Genomic DNA, 20,616 nt, shown 5'->3' on the forward strand with positions numbered 1-20,616 from the left:
GTAACTGTAGTTTACTTTAGAATAATATTGAAGATAGAGGTTTTTCACCTCAAAACGCTCTGTAGGGCGATTTTAAACTCAAAACCATCTGGAGGGGTTTTAAACTTTAAAAAAAGCCATCTGTAGGAGAGGAATTTAAACTCAAAACCCCCAATTGTCTTGGCTACGCTCAAATAATTTTAGTGTGTAATTTGCTTTTTTAAAACTGAAAACTCCTATTGGCAACGCTCATAGCATTTTGAGTGCGTAATTTGCTTTTTTCTTACATTGAAGATGTATTTTTTAGCTTCAAACCCCGCTTGCGGGGGGTTTAAACTCAAAACCACTTTGGCTACGCTCATAGATTTCTGAGTGTGTAATTTTCTTTTTTTTTTTTATATTGAAGAGGTATTTTTTACCTTCAAACCCCACTGAAGGGGGGTTTAAACTCAAAACTGAGTCGAAACCCATTTAGCTACGCTCATAACATTTTGAGTGCGTAATTTGCGTTTTTTTATACCGGGTAGAGGTATTTTTTAGCTTCAAACACTACTGAAGAGGGGGTGGAGGTTAACTCAAAACCCCTTTGGCTACGCTCATAGAATTTTGAGTGTGTAATTTTCTTTTTTTTTATATTGAAGAGGGGGTTTATCGGAAATTTTGGAAGGGGTTTAAAAATCAAAATCGTCCTTAACTGTGCTCGTGAAATTTGGGGGATTGTCGTTTGCATTTTTTTTTTGTTTTGTGTTATAGAAGAGGGGAATTTAACGGCCTAATCCCCTGGTAGGGGGTTTTTAAACTCAAACCCCCCTAGTAGGGGGTTTTAAACTCGAACCCCTTGGTAGGGGGTTTTAAACTAAAAACTCCCCTGGTAGGGGTTTTAAACTGAAAAACCCATGGTAGTGGGTTTTAAACTCAAAACCTCCTTTGCTGTGCTGGGGCAAATGATAGTTTAGTATTAAAATCTCACCTAAAATAAATAAAATCAAAGCAAAAAATCAGTCTCTAAATTCCGACAGGATTTCATTTCGGGGGGGGGGGGGGTTGAACCCTACCCCCCCTCCGGCTACGCCCATGTCTACAGTACACATAACATCTAAAAAATGGATAAATAAAATTTCATGGTACATGGTCATGCAGAGCACCAAAGACGTATTCGCCACAAGAAAATATAGCCAGGCGAAAAAGAGATGAAGATAAAAGAGTTTCTATCAACAAACAAGAAAGAGCTACTGATGGAAATACTTTCCTTGGACCGTATTGCTCATGAAATAATAACCCCATAAGAACAACGTCATGATAAATATGAATTTTAGTCGCCTTTATTGAATCCTCAGATGGAGATCTCGATGGTTCTCCCAGCAACATAGACAAAAACGAATTTTGTCTGGGGATCAGGTAATTGTCGCTGTTTCGCCACAAGCGTCTGAACTTCCAAAACAAGAATCTATTAAGCTTTATAGTTTTATTTTTTAAAAAGTCAGTCCCCAAATATTGCCATCTTGATTCGCATATTTTTTTTTATTGTGGTAAGTGTGGCTACATGCAAGCGAAGATTTTCCAAAATTACTTTGATGCTGATATACTTACAATCAACGATGACGAATTTACGACTCACAAATTTGGCCATTTCGTCTATTGAACAAGACTAGAGGGGAAAAAAACAGATTTTGATAAAATTATCGATAGTTTGAGGTAAAACTTCCCATCTTTGCGAAATAGCAATGCTTATATAATGAATACACTTTATTTCGAAATTAGAAACTTTTCGCTGTATTAAAACGTTTTTTAGAGGGCATCACGAGGAACTGCCGCACATGGCATCAAATACCCTAGCTAGGCCACTGGTTCACACAACAGGAGAATATGGGGAAATGTGCAACAGAACAACATTGACTGGAATAGATGTGTTGGAAAAAGCACAGACGGGGATAAAGTAAGGTCGGAATTAATAAATTAAGGACTCGTTTTATGAATTCAAAATGTTGCCCTGAATGTCATATCCACATGTTGCATACAGGGAGTGGCTTTGGCAACACGTAAAATCAGGGCCGCCGCGAGGGCTGTGGTCGCCTGCGTGCGAAATTTAAAAATGCCGCCCCCCCCCCCCCCCCCAATCCTTTTTTGTTCTAGAAAAAGAAATGTATTAAGACTGAGCTGGACCATGTACCAAAAGCGCCTGTTAATTTAAATCCATTTTGTAGATCATTCCTTTTTTTTTTTTTTTCATATTCACACCGTTGTCGTATGCCCTCGTGTTTTTTTTTTTCAAATTTTAACTTTGCATTTTATTTCTTTTGCGACGTTACAAAGTCCTTCTCCAGTTGTATCCTTCCATCCCAGTGGCGCTACAGCCATGGAGGGCTCTGGCCTGCTTCAAAACATCCTTCCATTCAGATCTTTCCTGGGCCTTTCGTCTCCTAACCCCAAGCTGTTGCAGATCTGCTTCTACATCATCAATCCATCGCATTCGGGGTCTGCCTTTGGGTCGCCTGCTTTTGGTTTTTGCCAGTATATGATTTTCACTCCTCTGTTATCTGACATTTTTTCAAATGACCTGCCCAACGTAGTCTGTTCTTTTTTTATTTCGGTCACTATTGGTGGGTCTTCATACAATTGATATATCTCTTGGTTAGTGCATGTCCTCCACCCTGTTTCATCCTGTATGGCACCATAGATTTTCCTAAGAATTTTTCGTTCCCAAGTATTAATTAAATTTTCTGATGTCTTAGTTAGTGTCCAGGTCTCACTTGCATACATTGCTGCTGGTCTTATTCTCCTAGTAGGCCTAAAATGTTCATGTATTGCAACATGAAGAAACAGAAGCAATGATAATAGTAATCTAATTTTGTGTGAAAGTATTCATGTACTTATAGGGTACAATTTTCAAGGGTTTTATTTTCTATTTCATTTCATTTTGAAATTTTCTATATTAATAGATACAAATACCCTTTCGTGTGTCAATAGTTAATATGACACACAAAAGGGTATTTGTATATTTGAGGATGAAACGATGTCTCTTACATAAGATATTTTAATTTGTAAACATTGGTAATATTCAGACACGGATTAATAACTACAATGAAAATAAAACATTGTAGAACGGTCGTTGGCTTGTTGCTCCAAACAGCTAGTAGCCTACAACTTCATGTAGATCTACATTATAGACCCCAAACTTTTCTACGCTTAACTAACAGCCATTTAATATAAAAAGGAATTACTAGATCGACTATACAATATTTATGTGTATTAAGTAGATACTAAGAAGAAAGAAAATGACTTGACTGATCTGCTTCTGTAAGCGTCATTCGAAACAAATATTACAGACAAACCCCGAAATTGTAAGGTCGCCTATGTAAAAACCCACGGGAATCCCTCGCGCCCCGAACCATTTTTTTTTTAAGTTTCCAAAATAGCTTCTTATGTACGAATATCGTTTTTTTTTAGCGGCCTCCGAAAGAGGAAAAGACGCTATTAGTTTTATGTGGCCTGTCTGTCCGTCCGTCCGTCCATCCCGTTTAGATCTCGTAAACTAGAAAAGATAGTGAAAATCTGACATCACAATATTTTAGACCATTCAAAGTTCTGATGCAACGGCTACTTTTTTTCTTTTCTGAAAGCGAAAAATCTTTTAAAATCACTTATGCAAGCAGTTTTTTCATAAAAATACACTACTTTTACAACTATTCACTATTAATAGTAACAAACACGGGAGGCTCTTTATTAGTGGGGATGACAATTTATCATATTTTTAATACATTTATGCAAACGGTGGTAGATTTTTTGCCAAAAAATTTCACGCTGCCATCGCAAACTAAATTTATGGCAAAAGAGAGTTGTCAATGAAGTAGACTTGTTTACCTCTCTTAATAGTTTTATAACAAGTTCGATTACTAAAAATGAAGTTGATACTCTGAAATGCATAACTCAGCATTGGCGTAGCCAGGGGTGGGGTCTTGGGGTTACCCCCCCCCCCCCCCGTCTTATAGATAAATCAAAATAGGTGGCAGAGTATGCAAGTTCGTTGACTACGAGCTGGAGATCATGTTCTTTGTAAGCTTGTAGGGCACAATCATCGGCATAGAAAAGCTCTGTTGTGATCATTTCCTTTATTTTTGTATGGGACTGTAGACGTCAAAGATTCAACACATTTTCGTCTAAGCGAAACCTGACGTAGATGCCTTGGTGCAATAGCTGTCTTATTTGATATCGGATAGAGTAGGGGCAAGTACACAACCCTGTTACACGCTATTTTCTATCGGAAAGTGATCAGACAGATCACCATTGTGTCTAATATTGCCTTTTTGTCCCACATGAAGCGGCTTGAGAATGGATAGGAACATAGTCTGGTATGTTGGGCCATAGTCACATCGAAGCAACTCGTAGAAAGAACGGGTGTAACCAGTGTCAGCATGTCCCTGCATGTTTACAGACAGTTCAAGCCACCATTTATTTTTTAGTTTCCGGATCTTTGTCTGCAGAGTGTGACAAGAAGCCTTATAGAGAGATCCGGCTGCATTTTCATTGGGATTTGCATGAACAGAGCGATAGTAGTTGTGCAAGAGGCGTACGCGTTAGCAACAATATCGATTCAAAACGTTTTGAAGATAAGACATTTCAAAAGTTCTCCGCCTATATGACTCTTCTCCAATGTTTAGAATGGTGAAAATTCTATGAAGCGTATAACATCGTTAATTAACGACATTTGTGCGGCGCAAAAACTAAAGTTCGCGGCTATCTTACTTAACACAAAGATTATCTTAACTTGTCTAAAGACGTACGTGCGCAATATGTATCTCGAGCATCCCTAGCATAATAGTATATTGGCCAATGCTTACTCTTTCTTTATTAGACTTAATTTTAGCGACTTTTTTTTTTACTAGGATGAATATATGGCGCCCTTATTCCAAGAAAATACTTTATTATCGGAACCTCCCACTCTGTTATACTTTGACATGGGATCTTCTTACTACAGGAAGAAGAATGCGTTGAAGACGCCAGCTCAGAACGTAGGAAAACGCTTGGCATCGCTAACTGCGCTGCCACACACTACCTTGCTAGATGGCGAGGGAACCTGATTCCTCTCTAATACTATCTCTAGAAAGATCTTTTTCGGTTAAACAAAACACTTTGAAATCATCTACAAAGCACTATTTCTAAAAATAAAAGACTTAACGTTTCGCAGAGCGCCAAATGTAAAACTTTGAGAAACACTGCTCATTTGCGTCGGATGAAATTGGATGCCTCTCACACTTCACATACGGCCAGTCTCATCCTTCTTAATTTAATTTTGTTATCTGCAATCTTTTTACTAGGAGAAAATATACAAAGTATGAAATGCTGAAAAGCGCTTGGCGCCTGGAGCTCCTTCCTAGACAATGCTGTTGGAGCTTTAAGAACTCCCTCTGACCAGTTGCTGACTAATGGGGTGGCAAAGGTACATTTTCTTCTCTAGATGGTGGTTGAAGTTTAAATAATGTTACACCGTTTCCATCTAAAAGTCTAACAAAGGAAACATGTTCAGGTGATGTTAAGTCTATTTCTTATCTATCTTATCTTATATAATACAGACGTTATTTAAAAAAAAAAAAGATGATTACGTCCTACGCGTCATGCATTAAGCCTTACCTTAATAAACTTGTATTGTAAAGTATATATATGCAATAACTAGATCTATTGAATAAATGTAATAAACAAACTATTGAATAAATGTAATAAACAATGTGACTTTATAATAGAATTGACTCTCATTTTACATTTGTGCAACAATCAATAATCATCTCACTGTATTGGTTCCACAAAAAGAACAAACTAGTGATAGTGTTTATTTGGGAAATGTTTGGAGAGAGCTGATAGGGGATGATGGGATCATTCAGCCCTAAGATCTCTCAATGATTCAGTATAAGGCTGCATCGGAGAGTATTTGTATTTGTCTAAGTGGTTTAGGATGTTGCTACATATTATGTGTTCTAGTATTTTACATGTCATGCTGGTTGGTGATACTGGTCTGTAGTTTCCCGGATCAGATTTTTCTCCTTTTTTAAACAGGGGAGTGACTTACCTTCTTTCCAGTCTTGCGGTACCATACCCTGTGTCCAGGGCCGGTTCTACAGATTGCGGGGCCCTATGCGAAACGGATTGCGCGGGGCCTAGTCTGGATAGGGATAAGAATAATAAGTGAAAATTAAGATTTTTTTGTTTGAAAATAAATACGTCTTTGCATTTTGTTCAAACTTTACTAAGTACAAAATCACGCTCAAATTAAATTACGAGCCATCTACAATAAGCCGATAAACATTCAGATCTGCCTTTAGATTTTTACTATCGACTAACAATTAAAATATCACTTTTGATTTTTTTAAGAGATCGAGATAGATTTAGATCTATTATATTTACATGCCAAGGACTATTACAGTAAATAAAGTATTGGAACTTCTTGTTTTGGTTAAAATTCGCCTTATTATTTTTATTAAGTAAAAGCTGATATTGATGTTTTTTTTTAATCGCGAGTGGGATTGGCGTTTTCCACATTGAATGGCAGCCTAGTACCCCAAAATGACAATTTTGTCTTTTTTTTTAGGACAGTTTTATGAGTTTTCACAATATTTTAATAATTTCAGGAGATTTCCAGGAGCTCCTGGAAAATCGGGTGGCAGCGGAAACCCTGTTAAGTTAAAATGCTTTAATTTAATAATTTACAACTTATAGTGTTATCGCAGGGCCTATGAAAGTGCGGGGCCCACTGCGGCCGCATAGGTTGCAGTCACATTGCAGTGCCATAAGGCCGGCCCTGCCTGTGTCCCTGATTAAGTAATGCCCGAAAAACACTGGTGCTAGCCAGTGGCGTAGCTAAGAATTTGCCATCATTTGGGGGCCCAGGGGCTTGACCTCTTTGGGGCTTCTGCATTTTGCATAATATTTAATATATAATGTAACCCCCCCCCAAAAAAAAAAAACAACAACAACAACAAAAAAAAACCACTCATTTGCCCCCCGCCCCTTCAAGTGGGGCCCTTGGGATGTTCAAATTGTCCCCCTCGATCCCTCCCCAACCCTAGCTACGCCTCTGGTGCTAGCTCGTGACTTAGTTCTTTGAGCAATCTTGTTGAAATACCAACATGTTGCAGGTCCAGAAGCTTTATTTGGTTTTATGTTGGCTAATAGTTTTCGGATCTCTATTTCTTGTACTTCTAAGTCTCTAGCTCCTATGTTTTCTACTTGGTTTAAATTAAGCACTATTTCTTTGTCATCTAGGGCTGAAAATGTAGATGCAAACTATTTATTGAGAATGTTAGCTTATGGCCATTAAACCTCACTCAGGACGGCAGGGCTCGAACTCGACACCATCGAGACGACAGGCCAGATTCGAGCGCATACCGCACGAACAGGCAGCCATCCAATTTAATTGGCATTATAAAAAAGACAATATAGAGCAGATGCCGAATCTAATAGATAAGGACGGTTCTTCTTCTTTGATATAGGGATCAACATATTGACAATTGATGAAATCACCGCAATTACGATTTTGATCCCGGGCCTCCCCCACTTACACTGCAACACATATTACAATAATTACCAGAGGGAGCATCTGTAATTTATAAGGTACGACTAAGAACCATTTTAAATCCAATCGATTTAAATATAATTTCATACGAGGTATGTCGTTAAAATAAAAAAAAAAAAAGGTCAGCAAATGGGGTCCGAGGTCTGTGAGTTCAACGCCTCTAAAAGTAGGTGGTCACCTCACGGAAACTTACGATTTTTAACGATCATCGCGAGAAAATTAACCGTACATAATGCAACCAATCGCAATCCCTCGTGCATTGCTATGCATTGAGGCTCAAAAAATGGCTACCGACCTTGTCGATGTCAAGATGGTTGTTCAGCTCAAAACATTTTTACAGTTGTTTTTATAAACCTCATTTGCCAATTGAACAGTTTTCTAATTTTGTTTTAACTATAAAATCTAGTCTGGTAAGTAGATCTAAATCTACACTTTAGATCTAATCTAGATTTATTATAATATAATATTATTAGTATTATAATTAGATCTAGTCTAGATCTAGAGACTAGAGTTAGAGACTCACTTTGACACTTAGTCTAGTTTTTTTTTTTTTTAGTCGTGACTTAGTGACGATTTAGATCTAGAATCTAGTGACTTTAGTCGACTTAGATCTAGTTTTAGTTTTAACTTTAAGTCAAGTCGACTCAAACTCAAGTGTCGAAGTGAGGATCTCTAACTCCTCTAGATCTAGAGTAGGGAGTTCAGTGATAAAATAGTTATTTACTTAGATGCAATGAAACCACAATAGCTAGAGACTAGATGGATAATTTTGAGATATAAATGACACAAAAAGAATTTTGAAAATCGGATAATTAGTTCAAAAGTTATAAATTTTTTAGTTAATTATTTTGACCTCTTCTTTGCCTTTGTATTTTACTTATTTGTTTGTCCCACTTTTGGTTGTCTTGTCTTACATTGTCACTTTGAATTATTTTTTTAATCTGATCTAATTATTATTTAGCTTTTAAATATATATTTTAAGATACATTAAAATTAATATTCCTGTGATTTTTTAATGTTATTTAACTTTTAATTAACATTATGAAATAATATTTTAAGTGAGAAAATACGTTCATCTGACATGGCAGTCATTCATGGCCACTCCCCCCCCCTCCCCGGCGATGTCTAGATCTAGTCTAGATCTAATTCTAATGTACGTGATCTGACCTATTGGAGTTATGACCATGTCATAAAAAGATGACCTAAAATCAAATGTATAATTAAATAAATACAAAATCAACTAAAATGTTTGTTTTTACGGCTAAATACATTGATAAACATAATGAAGGAAAAATTCATTTGACCCATTTATACAGCCGGTAAGCACAAGGTGATTGGCTGGGCCCAGTCACGTGACCTACTTTTGACATCGCGAATGACGCGAAGGGAAAAAAAAGAGGGCTGCGCGAGTGATTTGATTGGACCAAAATAAAAAATTACTTTCAATCAAAAGCCGCTGGAATTGTCAATACTTACAAAAAAACTAATTACACACATAGAATCGGCAAGTGATGAGCTTTAAAACGATGTTTGAAATTTTCTTAAGGGTCAATAGAATACGAGGATATTACAAAAAGTAAACTTCAACCTGCAACAGTTTTGTACATGCTTTAAGCTATCTTAATATTTCAAACAGTAATGGAAACGTCATCCATTTCTGCGTACAACGGTGTATCACATGACTATGTACGACTTATATTTACAAGAGGCTTTTAAAAAGAAAATGGGATACCCTAACCTCTTTTCGCGGCGAAGTGGGACAAAAAAAATACGGACGATTTTTCAGGCGGACTGAATGGCCTATCTAGAGTAGTTTATACTATTCCGAACTTTTCGGACGCCTAAATTTGAAAGTTTGACTTTAACAGCGCATTATTTGACAATTGTTCGACATAGAAAAGAAAATGAAGTATCAAAATCTTCTTTAGTTTAAGGAGAATAAGGATGACTATGTCTATGTCACTATTGTACCCCTAACCTAGATCTATATTTGTTATTATATTTAAGTATTTTAAGGTCAAAGAGGCAGTGTGTTATCATTTAATTCGGACAAATTTGACCCACAATATTTGATTCCGGACACCATAATTTATTTGGGACAGTCTAGGGAGGTGAAATAAAAAATTGATCTTTTAAAAAAACAATTTTTCGTTAGTTACAGTACATCATTAAAATACTTATAATGAACTTTCCAATGGTGTTTAAATTATGACTGTATGTCTAATAGTTAGAAAGTTATGATTTTTTTTGTGTCGTTTTGGCTTAACATTGTTGACATGGAACAAGTAAGATGAGTCATCATGAGAGCATCTTGCTCGCTAAGCCAGTTGGAATTGAGTTTCGTAGAGGATAAATCTACTTATTAAATAAGAAATTTAATAGTAGATTTAGTATTCATAGTGAATTTCTAGCTCACAAATCTGATTTCATTTATATTTTTGAACTTAACTTGTTTAAAATGTAAATATTGATGAAATAAACAAATTATCGGGTCTAGATCTACAAGAAATGTCAGAGAGGCAGGGACAAAATGGCGGCGTTGTGATGGCAGAAAATAACAAAATATTTAAAAAGTGGGATCAAAATCGTCTGAAACAATTATTTTTCAAATGCGCTTTATAATTCATGCGACAACGATTAATACATAAAATCTAATTGAATATATCCAGAATATTAGGCCTTACATGTCCTCCAGTGGTTTTACATTGATGATGAAATTTCCTTATCAAAATTCAGTAAATTCTGTAAATCCTATAGCCCCTAATGGTAACCGTATTTTCAAGTTTTTGAGCGATGCGACAGAGATATCGCGATAAAACTTGGTAGAATTATAGCCAGGCATGATATCTACCGTGAAAAAAAAAAAAGAATCATTGATCATTTTCCTGGACCCTGTATTGCTAAAAACAAAAAAATAAGTATTTTTTATAATAAATGTAAAAATGACAAATAACTTTTAAAAAAAACGTAATTAAGCTTTATATAGGCCATTGTCTAAAGTAATCGATAACACAAGTTTAAAACTTCTCACATTTCATTCAAAAGTGTACTAAATTTGCAAGTGTGGCTTATGTGAAAAAAAGTAAAAAACGCAATCTCAAGTTTATCGGTCATTTTTTACTTTCACACTTCCGTGTTTTTTCGCCTAACTAGACAGTCTCTATATTCTATATTTAGGAATCAATAAACTCAGATTTTAATTCTTTATTAAGATTAACTAAATTTTAAGAACCCAGGCATAGCCCCTCACATTAAATCATTTTTAGATGTTTTGGAATTATGCTTAAAAACGAACACAAAAAGTAAAAATATGAACACATTTATTCTACCAAAATTAGGTCACTGGGATAGTGACTTCCACACAGTTAACACAGACTTTTAGACTCATTTTATGTTTGCATGATTAGATGTGTGTTTAATGTTTGTGTTTTTTGTTTATTCAATTAATACATTTCTAATACAGATGATCTTTTGTAGTATAGTACAGGTTAGGATAGCCAATTAGCCATACTTGCCTAACTGAACCCTCTTCATTCTCTCTATATAAATCTAGATCTAGCTAGTAGGTCTAGAGCTAAGCATTTAACTTCATTCAATGTACCAAGCTCACTCCAAACATTTGCCCATTTATTCTCAATTAAAAAAACAACAAACGAACAAATATAATATACGATCATTTTTATTGATGTCCGAAGTGAATTTTGGTAAGAAAATCGTAATTTAATTCGGACACCCTATTAATTATTTTTTTGTATGGAATTAGACAACTTGGCTTATGAATCAAATAAATCAGCTCCAAAAACAAAATAAATATTGCCGGGCTCATTAGTATAGACTTAGCCATTTAAAAAAATATAGTCTTAACCCTAGGCAGAGGTAAAGTCATCCGGGTAACATAGGAAAAAATAACAACCTGACTAACAAATTTGAAATTCGTTTTTCTTACATAAAAAGACAGCTAAATGGAAGGCAATTGGGTCAGAATTATTGGAAAATGGACAAGCACATTATACAGCGCGCTAGTTTTATAATAAATATTAAAATAATTATTTAATGACCACATGCAGAAAAAAAAATAAAATTCTTGATTCTTTGCACCTTCCTTCAACACATTTGCTTGTTTTCTAATACAACTTAAAGCATCAGAACTCTGAATAAATAGCAATATCTAACAACAGCTAGGAAGTTTATCTATATTCAGCAAACTCAAAACCCCAGCTTCTATATTAGAAAGTAGTTTAATCACTAATTAGGATTAACTTTTTTTTATTGATTGTAGCTAACTCTGCAAAGAATGGTCTGAAAGAATAAAAAAAATCCAGGTGGCCAAGAAACTTTTACTCTAGAACTAGTTATTCTAGATCTACATCTAGATCCAGATTTGAGTAATATTAGGAGTATAGGCTACACTACTTTAAAATCAGATGTACAAGAAAAGCGGATCCAAAAATTGGATCTAGACTAGATCTAGAATCTATTAGCCATCATAAATTAATTTTATGTTATGAAGTACAGATGTTACTTCAAAAAGAAGATGACTGTGCTAATCATAAAAGCATCTAACTGGAACTGATGGTATAACGGCTAGATTACTCAAAGAACTAGGCCTATGCAATGTATGAGTATGAGCTAGCACCAGTGTTCAAAATAATTTTCAGGCATCTCTTAATCAGAGCAGAGTACAGAGTGATTGGAAAGAAGCTAAGTCACTCCCCTATTTAAAAAAGGAGAAAAATTTGACCAAGGAAACCACAGACCAGTATCACTAACCTATCTATCAGACCATGAGATCATAAAAATACAGTCAGATAAAAGCAGTAGCCAATACAAAACCCAAAAGAAAAATCTTACTCTGGAATGAATATAACCTAACACAGCTACACCAAGCTGCATTAAACTTTCAACAAACATTCTTATTAGAAAAAGATATTAACCAACCAGTCGATGACCTCTGGAATTTCATTAAAAACCATCTTAAAAGCATTATAGAAAATCATATACCAACTAAATACACATCAAACAAAATAAATAAATGCTGGTTTAATAATAGACTCAAGAAGCTTTGTAAACTGAAGGAAAACCTATATAGAAAATTTAAAGAAACTAAGGCAGAAAGAGTTTACAAAAAGTATATAAAAATTAATAAACACTTAACCCAAAAAGTAAGCAGACAGCTGCAGAGTGAATACATAAACAATGTAATATCTAAAGATAACAACAAAAACCTATGGTCATACATTAAGTCTAAGAAAATGGAAACAACAGGCATAGCGCCATTAAAAGATGAACATAACATAATACATAATGATAATGAAACTAAAGCAAACATCCTAAACAAATACTTTGCATCAGCATTCTCAGCCCCAGGAGACAAAGACATATTACTGAATTTGAACCAAGTAGACAACATAGAAGATATAGTAGTACAAGAAAATGGAATTCAAAAACTATTAGCCAACACCAAACCAAATAAAGCGTCTGGACCTGATGGTATTCCAGCTAGATTACTCAAAGAACTAAGCAATGAGCTAGCCCCAGTGTTCAAAATACTCTTTCAGGCTTCACTTAACCAGGGCAGAGTACCAGAGGACTGGAAAGAAGCTAATGTCACCCCCTATTTAAAAAAGGAGAAAAATCTGACCCAGGAAACTACAGACCAGTATCACTTACCAGCATCACATGTAAAATCCTAGAACACATAATATGTAGCAACATCATAAACCACTTAGACAAACATAATGTTCTCACCTGTGACAGGTTAGCGAAAGTGACGTGTGTTTGGTGCGTTTAATGTCTAGGGGATGATTATTTTTTGAAATTATCACACACCAACCCGTCAGCATATAAATCGGGAGCAGGCACGCAATGAGACAAGCAATAAAAGACAGATACAAAAGTTAAAATTGAAGAATATTTATTTACATAAATATTTACATAGAAGAATAAAAAGGGGGAGGGTTTGCATCTATCTCTAATCAATACTACATTTAAATATCACTCTTTGCACTTAATAAGAGAGTATGTCACTTTGTCTTCTGAACTTAGCTGTTTGTCATGTTGATGTTGCAGCTGGCTGTGTCCTGGCTGGAGGTTCTGCAGCTGGAGGTGGCGCTCTAGGGGATAGAGGGACGCCGGTGATTCAGTTCTTGTGGAGTCTCAATCCAAAGTTCTGATATCTGTAGTGGGCTAGGGTTAGGGTTAGTAGTTAACAGGATAAATCCAGTGAGTTGCAGAGGGTTTGGCGTAGCTATGACGTCTCGCACAGACTCTAGGTCTATAGGGACGTCGTACCTAATAAGTCAACAGGTGGGCTATCGAATAGGCAGGCAAGTAGAGCCGATAGCGCCAAGTGGTAGAGTTGAGTAGATCGACGTAGGCAGTAGAAGATACTCAACCTCAAATAGGCCAGTGTGCAGTGCTGAATAGCACTAAGTGCATAGGCAGGTGATCCAAACAAATAGGCAATTGACTAGGTAGACAATGCCAAATAAATAGTTGAGTAGTGTCGAGTAGACACTGAGCAGCAAATAGGCAGACACCTGAGGGAGGCTGCGGATGAATAAAGACAAGTTAGGACATGTCTCTCGTGCATCTTATTGATGCCCTCGACTGAGATACATTCGTCAGATTGGAAAATTTCTTTTGAGCACAATGGGGAGATGATGACAAATTGGATTTGGAAAATAGATGGCTGATAGTGGCAATATAAAAATGTACATAAAAGGGGAAATAATAGTCTCAAATAAACAACACAAGTTGGAATAGAAAAGGTGGGGGTGGAGAAATGGGCGATGGTCAGCGACCATGACGGTTTGTTTACATACGACCGTCGGCTGAGAACAGGAGCGAGCTTGGATGGGGAGAGCGTCCATTCAAGGGGCGCAACTCTCGTCAAAGTAGAATGACTAAAGGGGAGATAATTCATATCTCTTTTCTAAGCGCAGTATTAATGCGATAGTAAAATTATCTAGGTGGTCAGCCGAGATAAAGGAAATAAAATAAGATGTACAAATATATACATGATTGCATCAACGATCAATTGAGCAACGTAGCATTAATAGATTAATGCATTACATAAATGCATACATATGCCATGTTTATGTTTTCTACTTGCGACAGTGAGAAATACACAATGCACTAATTAAATATAAATGAAATAATAAAATGCACATGATAATATCCAGTGAGAAATATGCACAAAGTAGTTAAGATGGAACTTGAGATTAAGTTCGGCTTACCACCAGGTATTCCTCTAAGAGTAAGAATGTATGAAATAGTCCAGACTCGATTGCTCAGCTAGAATGAGAAATATGAGAGTCTGGCTTGATTTAATCTACTTTATAAACGCCTGGGAGAACAGGCGGAAACAGGAAATGTCCTAGGCTAAGAATTATCTTACACGTGGGTGAATCCGACAAGAGTCGCACCTTGGAGTGTCACGAGGCATGTTGACCTGAGTAATCTCTTTGATCAAAGAGAGACGTGGGAGAGGGGGGGGGGGGGGGGAAGAAAGATTGGTTTGCACTCCATCTGGCGGGTAAGATCAAAGAGACTGTGTGTTTATCTTTCCCCGATCAAGAGGAGATAAGTGAAAAGCTGCCAAGGTGGTGAACTAAGTCTAGCCTGGAGAGGAAAAGGTGGGGCGGGTGAAGAAATTGGGGATAGGATGGGGAAATAAGTAAAATAAAATAAATAAATAATAATAAATAATAATTAATGCTGTGATAAAATTGAGTGACACTGACAGCAAGCTTTTGACTTGTCACATACACCCCAAACCAACATGGCTTTAGGAAATATAGATCATGTGAAACACAACTAATAGGACTAATTGATGGTTTTTCAAAAGGCTTAGATAACAGTGAGCAAATAGATGCTATCTTACTAGATTTTTCCAAAGCTTTTGATAAAGTTCACCACCGTAGTTTGCTTAAAAAATTAAAATATTTTGGCATTGATGGTCCATTGCATCAGTGGATTAAAGATTTTCTGATTGGGAGATAACAAACTGTAATAATAAATGTAATAAAAGTCCTTAAGACTTCAATAGTTTGCACCACCTCTAAAAGGTTATAGATCTAGGCCTACATTCCAAGTTAATGCTAGATCTAGATTGACTAGATTTAGAACTAGAAGAAGCAATAATTTTATCTTGTCTACTTTTTATTCTGTTGCACATCATTTTGTCTAAAAAATAGTCGGGGGACAGTGGGGTTAGACTACCAAATAATGCAGCTTTTAAAATATTTTATTTTTAATAGTAAGTCAGTGATAATTTTTCTGAATCTATTGAGTGTTACCCGGTATTAAAATTAAGTATATTTATTTAGCACTGTCTACAAATACAAATACATACAAATATATATGTTACAGGTTCTGTTTAAGAGGAAGATTTCTCTCCATATTGACGATACCATCGTTCATTTGACTCGCTTAAAAATTACTTTCTGGTTTTACAAACATTAATTTGTGTTATATTAAAAGAGTGTGCATTCCCATTTAATTCAATACCAAAAAACAAACAGCTGTGAAAAGTCCGCAAATTTTATTGACTTAGATCTATAGTATAGATCAGGGGTGGGCAAATTACGGCCCGCGGGCCACATGCGGCCTGCTGAGGTGTTTTATGCGGCCTGCCGACACCTACAGAAATCAGGTTTGCCCACAGTATAAAGATAGAAAAATGCAATTATTATAAACATTATATAAATTATTGAAACTGTCTCATTATAAAAAGTTTTAAGTAAAGGAAGGCTAATGATTATTGGCAATACATCGATACACACAATTGAAGACACATGAGTGTTGGGTAGACTTGGAACAAGATGGCAAGTGTAACAACTGATGGAGCTCAATCTTTAACTGAGAACCATAAACTCGAAACAGGAAAGCCTGCACAAAGATGCATTCAATTTCAAAATTGAATAGTGTATATACACATAATATGTAAGATTAATAGGGCTAAGGGTTTTAACCACAGGTAGTCTGATTTTGAATAAATAACCCAATATATTCGCTATCTTAGCATAGGCAAGGCAAAGGAAAAAACTATAAAATCTCAAGGAAGAAAGTGCTTTGTTCCTTGAAGGACCTTTTTACCAATATTTCTAACGAAGAGTGGTAGACAAATTTCATGTTTTATTTTACCTATAGATGCTATTGCAATTGATTGTTAGCATATGAAATGTAAATACATTTTAAATCTTTTAAAACAAGGCTTTCCCATTTCTACAGGCAAGAAAAAGAAAATAGTTTTTGTCATTTTCCTTTGCTGAAAGGTGAAACTATTTCTAGTGAAATGATTAAAAGTAGAACACTTATAAAGATTCCTTTATTGTGCAATTTATAAAAGCAAATTTTAAGACGTCAAGAATCAGTTTTCAATACCATCAGCTCACCATTTAGCACAGAAGCCGATCCAGAGGACATAACTCAAAGCAAAGAGAATTTCCAGTCAGTACTAACACGGAAGTGTTATGGGTGCCAGAAGTTGTATTTCCATACTTAAAAAAGCTTTGCTGCTGTTCACACTATTTGGGTACACATACATCAGTTCTTCTTCGTTCTCATTTTACATATTGGAGGGTTCAGATCAGTAATAAGATATGAACTGCGTAGTGGTTTCCAGTCTTGTTCGGGTCTCTTGATTTAGTATGCACCATTGAAAAACATGGTCAGCATTCTCTGGTTATGCTCCACAAGGGAAGGTTTCGCTCGTCCCGACATTTAACTTCCGGAACATACATTGTCTCATTCAGTGAGCAAGCATCTTTTTTGTGGAAACTAAAATAGTATAATCACTTGTCAATGTTGACTGACTGTAATTTGACAGCAGTCACACACAGGGGTAACAACTAGTAAGATAGTTTCACAGTTCTGGAACATTATGTACGAGTGTAAGAAGTAAAATACTGCACATTAAGTACATCTGTATTTTTGTGGGGATATTGTGATATAAAAAGACAAAAGCAATTTTTAAAAAAATGTAAAATTGGTTTGAAAAATTGCTAACTCTTGTTGTAATTAAACGTGGAGTGTGAAAAAAGGAAAGAAACGTGAATATAATACAGTGTATATATGAATTAAGAGACATTCTACACAGCAAGCTTGTATATATATATATATATATATATATATATATATATATATATATATATATATATATATATATATATATATATATATATATATGCGGCCCGCCAATCCCAAACTTCTTTTAATGCGGCCCTCGATACAAAAAGGTTGCCCACCCCTGGTATAGATCTACTGTAAATTTAGTGAAGATAATTCTCACACGCCTGTGGAAAGTGCGAATTTTAGTGACACATCACGACTCAGCAATGTATTGATGCTGAGGGCCACCAGTTTGAACATTACTCACATTAATCACGTCACGTTTATTTTTCCAATTAGACATTGAGCTTTCCATGTCCAGAAATTTAGCATTGTAGAACTTGAAATAAATTGTCTATGACAGTTCAAAGTGTGTATACATTTTTCTGACGCACCCTGTATATACACATATCATACATTTCATCCTTAAAAAACCTCCTAAAATCTCCTAAAATTTGTCATATACAGGGTTAGTAGCACTTTTTCATATGAATATATATATATATATATATATATATTGTTATGACTTTGCCATGCGCACCGCCATCCAAGATAGTGCAGAAAGAAGGTGCGCACTATCAGTGACCAGACAAGTCGGATGTTGACATAAGAGACTAACGATTTCCGCCCAAGGAGAGAGCCAATATGGAGATGCTGTACTCAAGGCAGATGCCCTTTGTGTTTGTCATGTCTCTATGTAAATAAATGTCTATGTCCTCGTTGAGTTGCCTCACTTAAGTTATTACAATTGGTCTCAGAAGTGGGATTATAGGCAACTCAACGAGAGGAGGTAGGATTTACAATGGCAGCTTTGAAACGATTAGACCAACTCTCGGTTAGAGAGCTTAGGAAGGAACTTCGTAACCGATATGAAATAATTGGTGGTACCAAGGAGGTGCTTACAGCTCGTCTCCGGCAAGCCTTGATTGATGAAGACGAAGATCCGGAGACCTACCTATTTGAAATTGAACCGGAGATTTATGAGCTTATTGGCAAGATAAATGAAGGTATTGATGCAATGTGTGAACAAATTAACAGTATGGGGAAAAAGTTAGATAAAATGGTGTCTCGAGTAGACTCGTTGGTAAAGGAGCAGTTGCCTGTAGACTCGTTGGTAAAGAAGTTGCGTGGTCAAGACTGTGGTTGCACAAACAGTGGTGACGGAGACGCTGGGAATTGGAGCGCCGTCTGTGTTGTGGGCAAGTCTTGTGGTTGTGACTTTCAAGACGATAAACGTGACAACGATTGCTGTGATGATCTCAACGAGATGTACCGAATCAAACGGAAAGAGACAAATGAAGAAACTGAAGACTGTTACGTGCCTGAAGCGTTTGTTCCTCTTGTACCTGTTACCAGTACCTTAACTGAAGTCTGTTATGTGCCTGAAGCGGATGTTCCTGTTGTACCTGTTACCAGTACCTCAATGAGCCTGACGGAGCAAGACAACGTTGGGTCTGCGTTCAAGTCTGTTGCTATGGACCTTAAAGACCTCTGCCTATCTGTCGGTGCTCATTAGGGAAATTCGAAGCTTGACAGCTGCATTCAGAAGTTTAGTATGAACTGTACGTGCGGCGCATCACACATAGAATTTAGATGCCAAGAAAACCAACAGGGCATATGTACTTCTACCATCGTCATCGACATTGGCATAGATGAATGTCAATCAAAGCACTCTAAATCTGAGCTGTCAAGAGGAAGACATTTTCCACTTGAACCTGAAGAGACCTATCTTCTGGACGTAAGACTGTTGTCTGAGGATGACTGCGGTGCATTGGACTTTGTTTGCAAAGTGGCTGCAAGCGAACCTGCAGCTCCCTTGAGAGGCGTCTGTCGGGAAGGTCTGCTGAGACAGCGTGTCCGATCAACGGCTGTGCTGAAGAAAACAGTGCTCGACCCTATCTCTTTGTGTGGCAAACGGCCACGTCATTATCGCAACAACAGCCTGGTCAACTGGAGAAAGAGAAAGCGGCACTGGAGGAAAACAATGCGGATGGCCTTGTGGGGAACATGCTCCCTGCCGCCTGTGGCTCCCACTGATCGACCTCCACCTGAACTGTCAAACCTCAGCTGCAGTGTTTCTTTTCGGGACGAAAAGTGCTAAGACGGGGGCAATGTTATGACTTTGCCATGCGCACCGCCATCCAAGATAGTGCAGAAAGAAGGTGCGCACTATCAGTGACCAGACAAGTCGGATGTTGACATAAGAGACTAACGATTTCCGCCCAAGGAGAGAGCCAATATGGAGATGCTGTACTCAAGGCAGATGCCCTTTGTGTTTGTCATGTCTCTATGTAAATAAACGTCTATGTCCTCGTTGAGTTGCCTCACTTAAGTTATTACAATATATATATATATATATATATATATATATATATATATATATATATGCAATAACAAAACAATTGGACATATAGATTTTTAGCAAAATGAAAAACAAGACATGAAAACATCTATTTTGAGAAAAAGGGGGTTTAAAGTTTGTTTTCAAGAAATATGAAGCATTTGTCTTTAATGACAAAAGTATTTTTTTAAACAAACTGACAATAGGACAAAGATAATATAATGTTAAGGCTTCCGTGCGGTGTTGATTCTTGGAAATATATCTAGTGTAGATCTACGTCTGACTGGAAGTAATGCGTAACTCAAACTACTTCAGTAACACCGGCGAAAGGCCGAAACAATCAAATATGTAGTCGACGCTGATGTTGTTCTATATTTAATAATCAAGAAGGGAATTGTCCGATGTCAACTATGTCCGTAAATCTGTATCTATTCTACTGCTCTACAAGAAGCGTCTTCTTTTTAGCGTCGCTTAGAGCGTTCTTGTTTTTTAACCAACTTTATGTCATCATCGCTAAGTAAAACTTTACCCTATTCCCGAAACAAATAACTAATTCCTAATCATGTCATAACAATAAACAGAAATTATACCATTTTTATTTTAAAAAAACTTTTCCTCC

The 20,616-nt window shown here is 36.4% G+C and overlaps 1 protein-coding gene across 4 annotated transcripts in view; it reads left to right on the forward strand.

The window, feature by feature from the left end:
- Positions 1–7,812: 7,812 nt before the first annotated feature.
- The window catches only part of LOC106051133 (NK-tumor recognition protein-like), a 34,091-nt gene continuing 21,287 nt past the window's right edge, over positions 7,813–20,616 (forward strand). For all 4 annotated transcript variants that reach the window (XM_056004009.1, XM_056004010.1, XM_056004011.1 and 1 more), the window contains exon 1: positions 7,813–7,953. The gene's annotated coding sequence lies outside the window, so the exon portion shown is untranslated. The remainder of the gene's footprint in view (positions 7,954–20,616) is intronic.

This window comes from Biomphalaria glabrata, chromosome 11, assembly GCF_947242115.1.
Source record: "Biomphalaria glabrata chromosome 11, xgBioGlab47.1, whole genome shotgun sequence".
Classification (NCBI taxonomy): domain Eukaryota; kingdom Metazoa; phylum Mollusca; class Gastropoda; family Planorbidae; genus Biomphalaria; species Biomphalaria glabrata.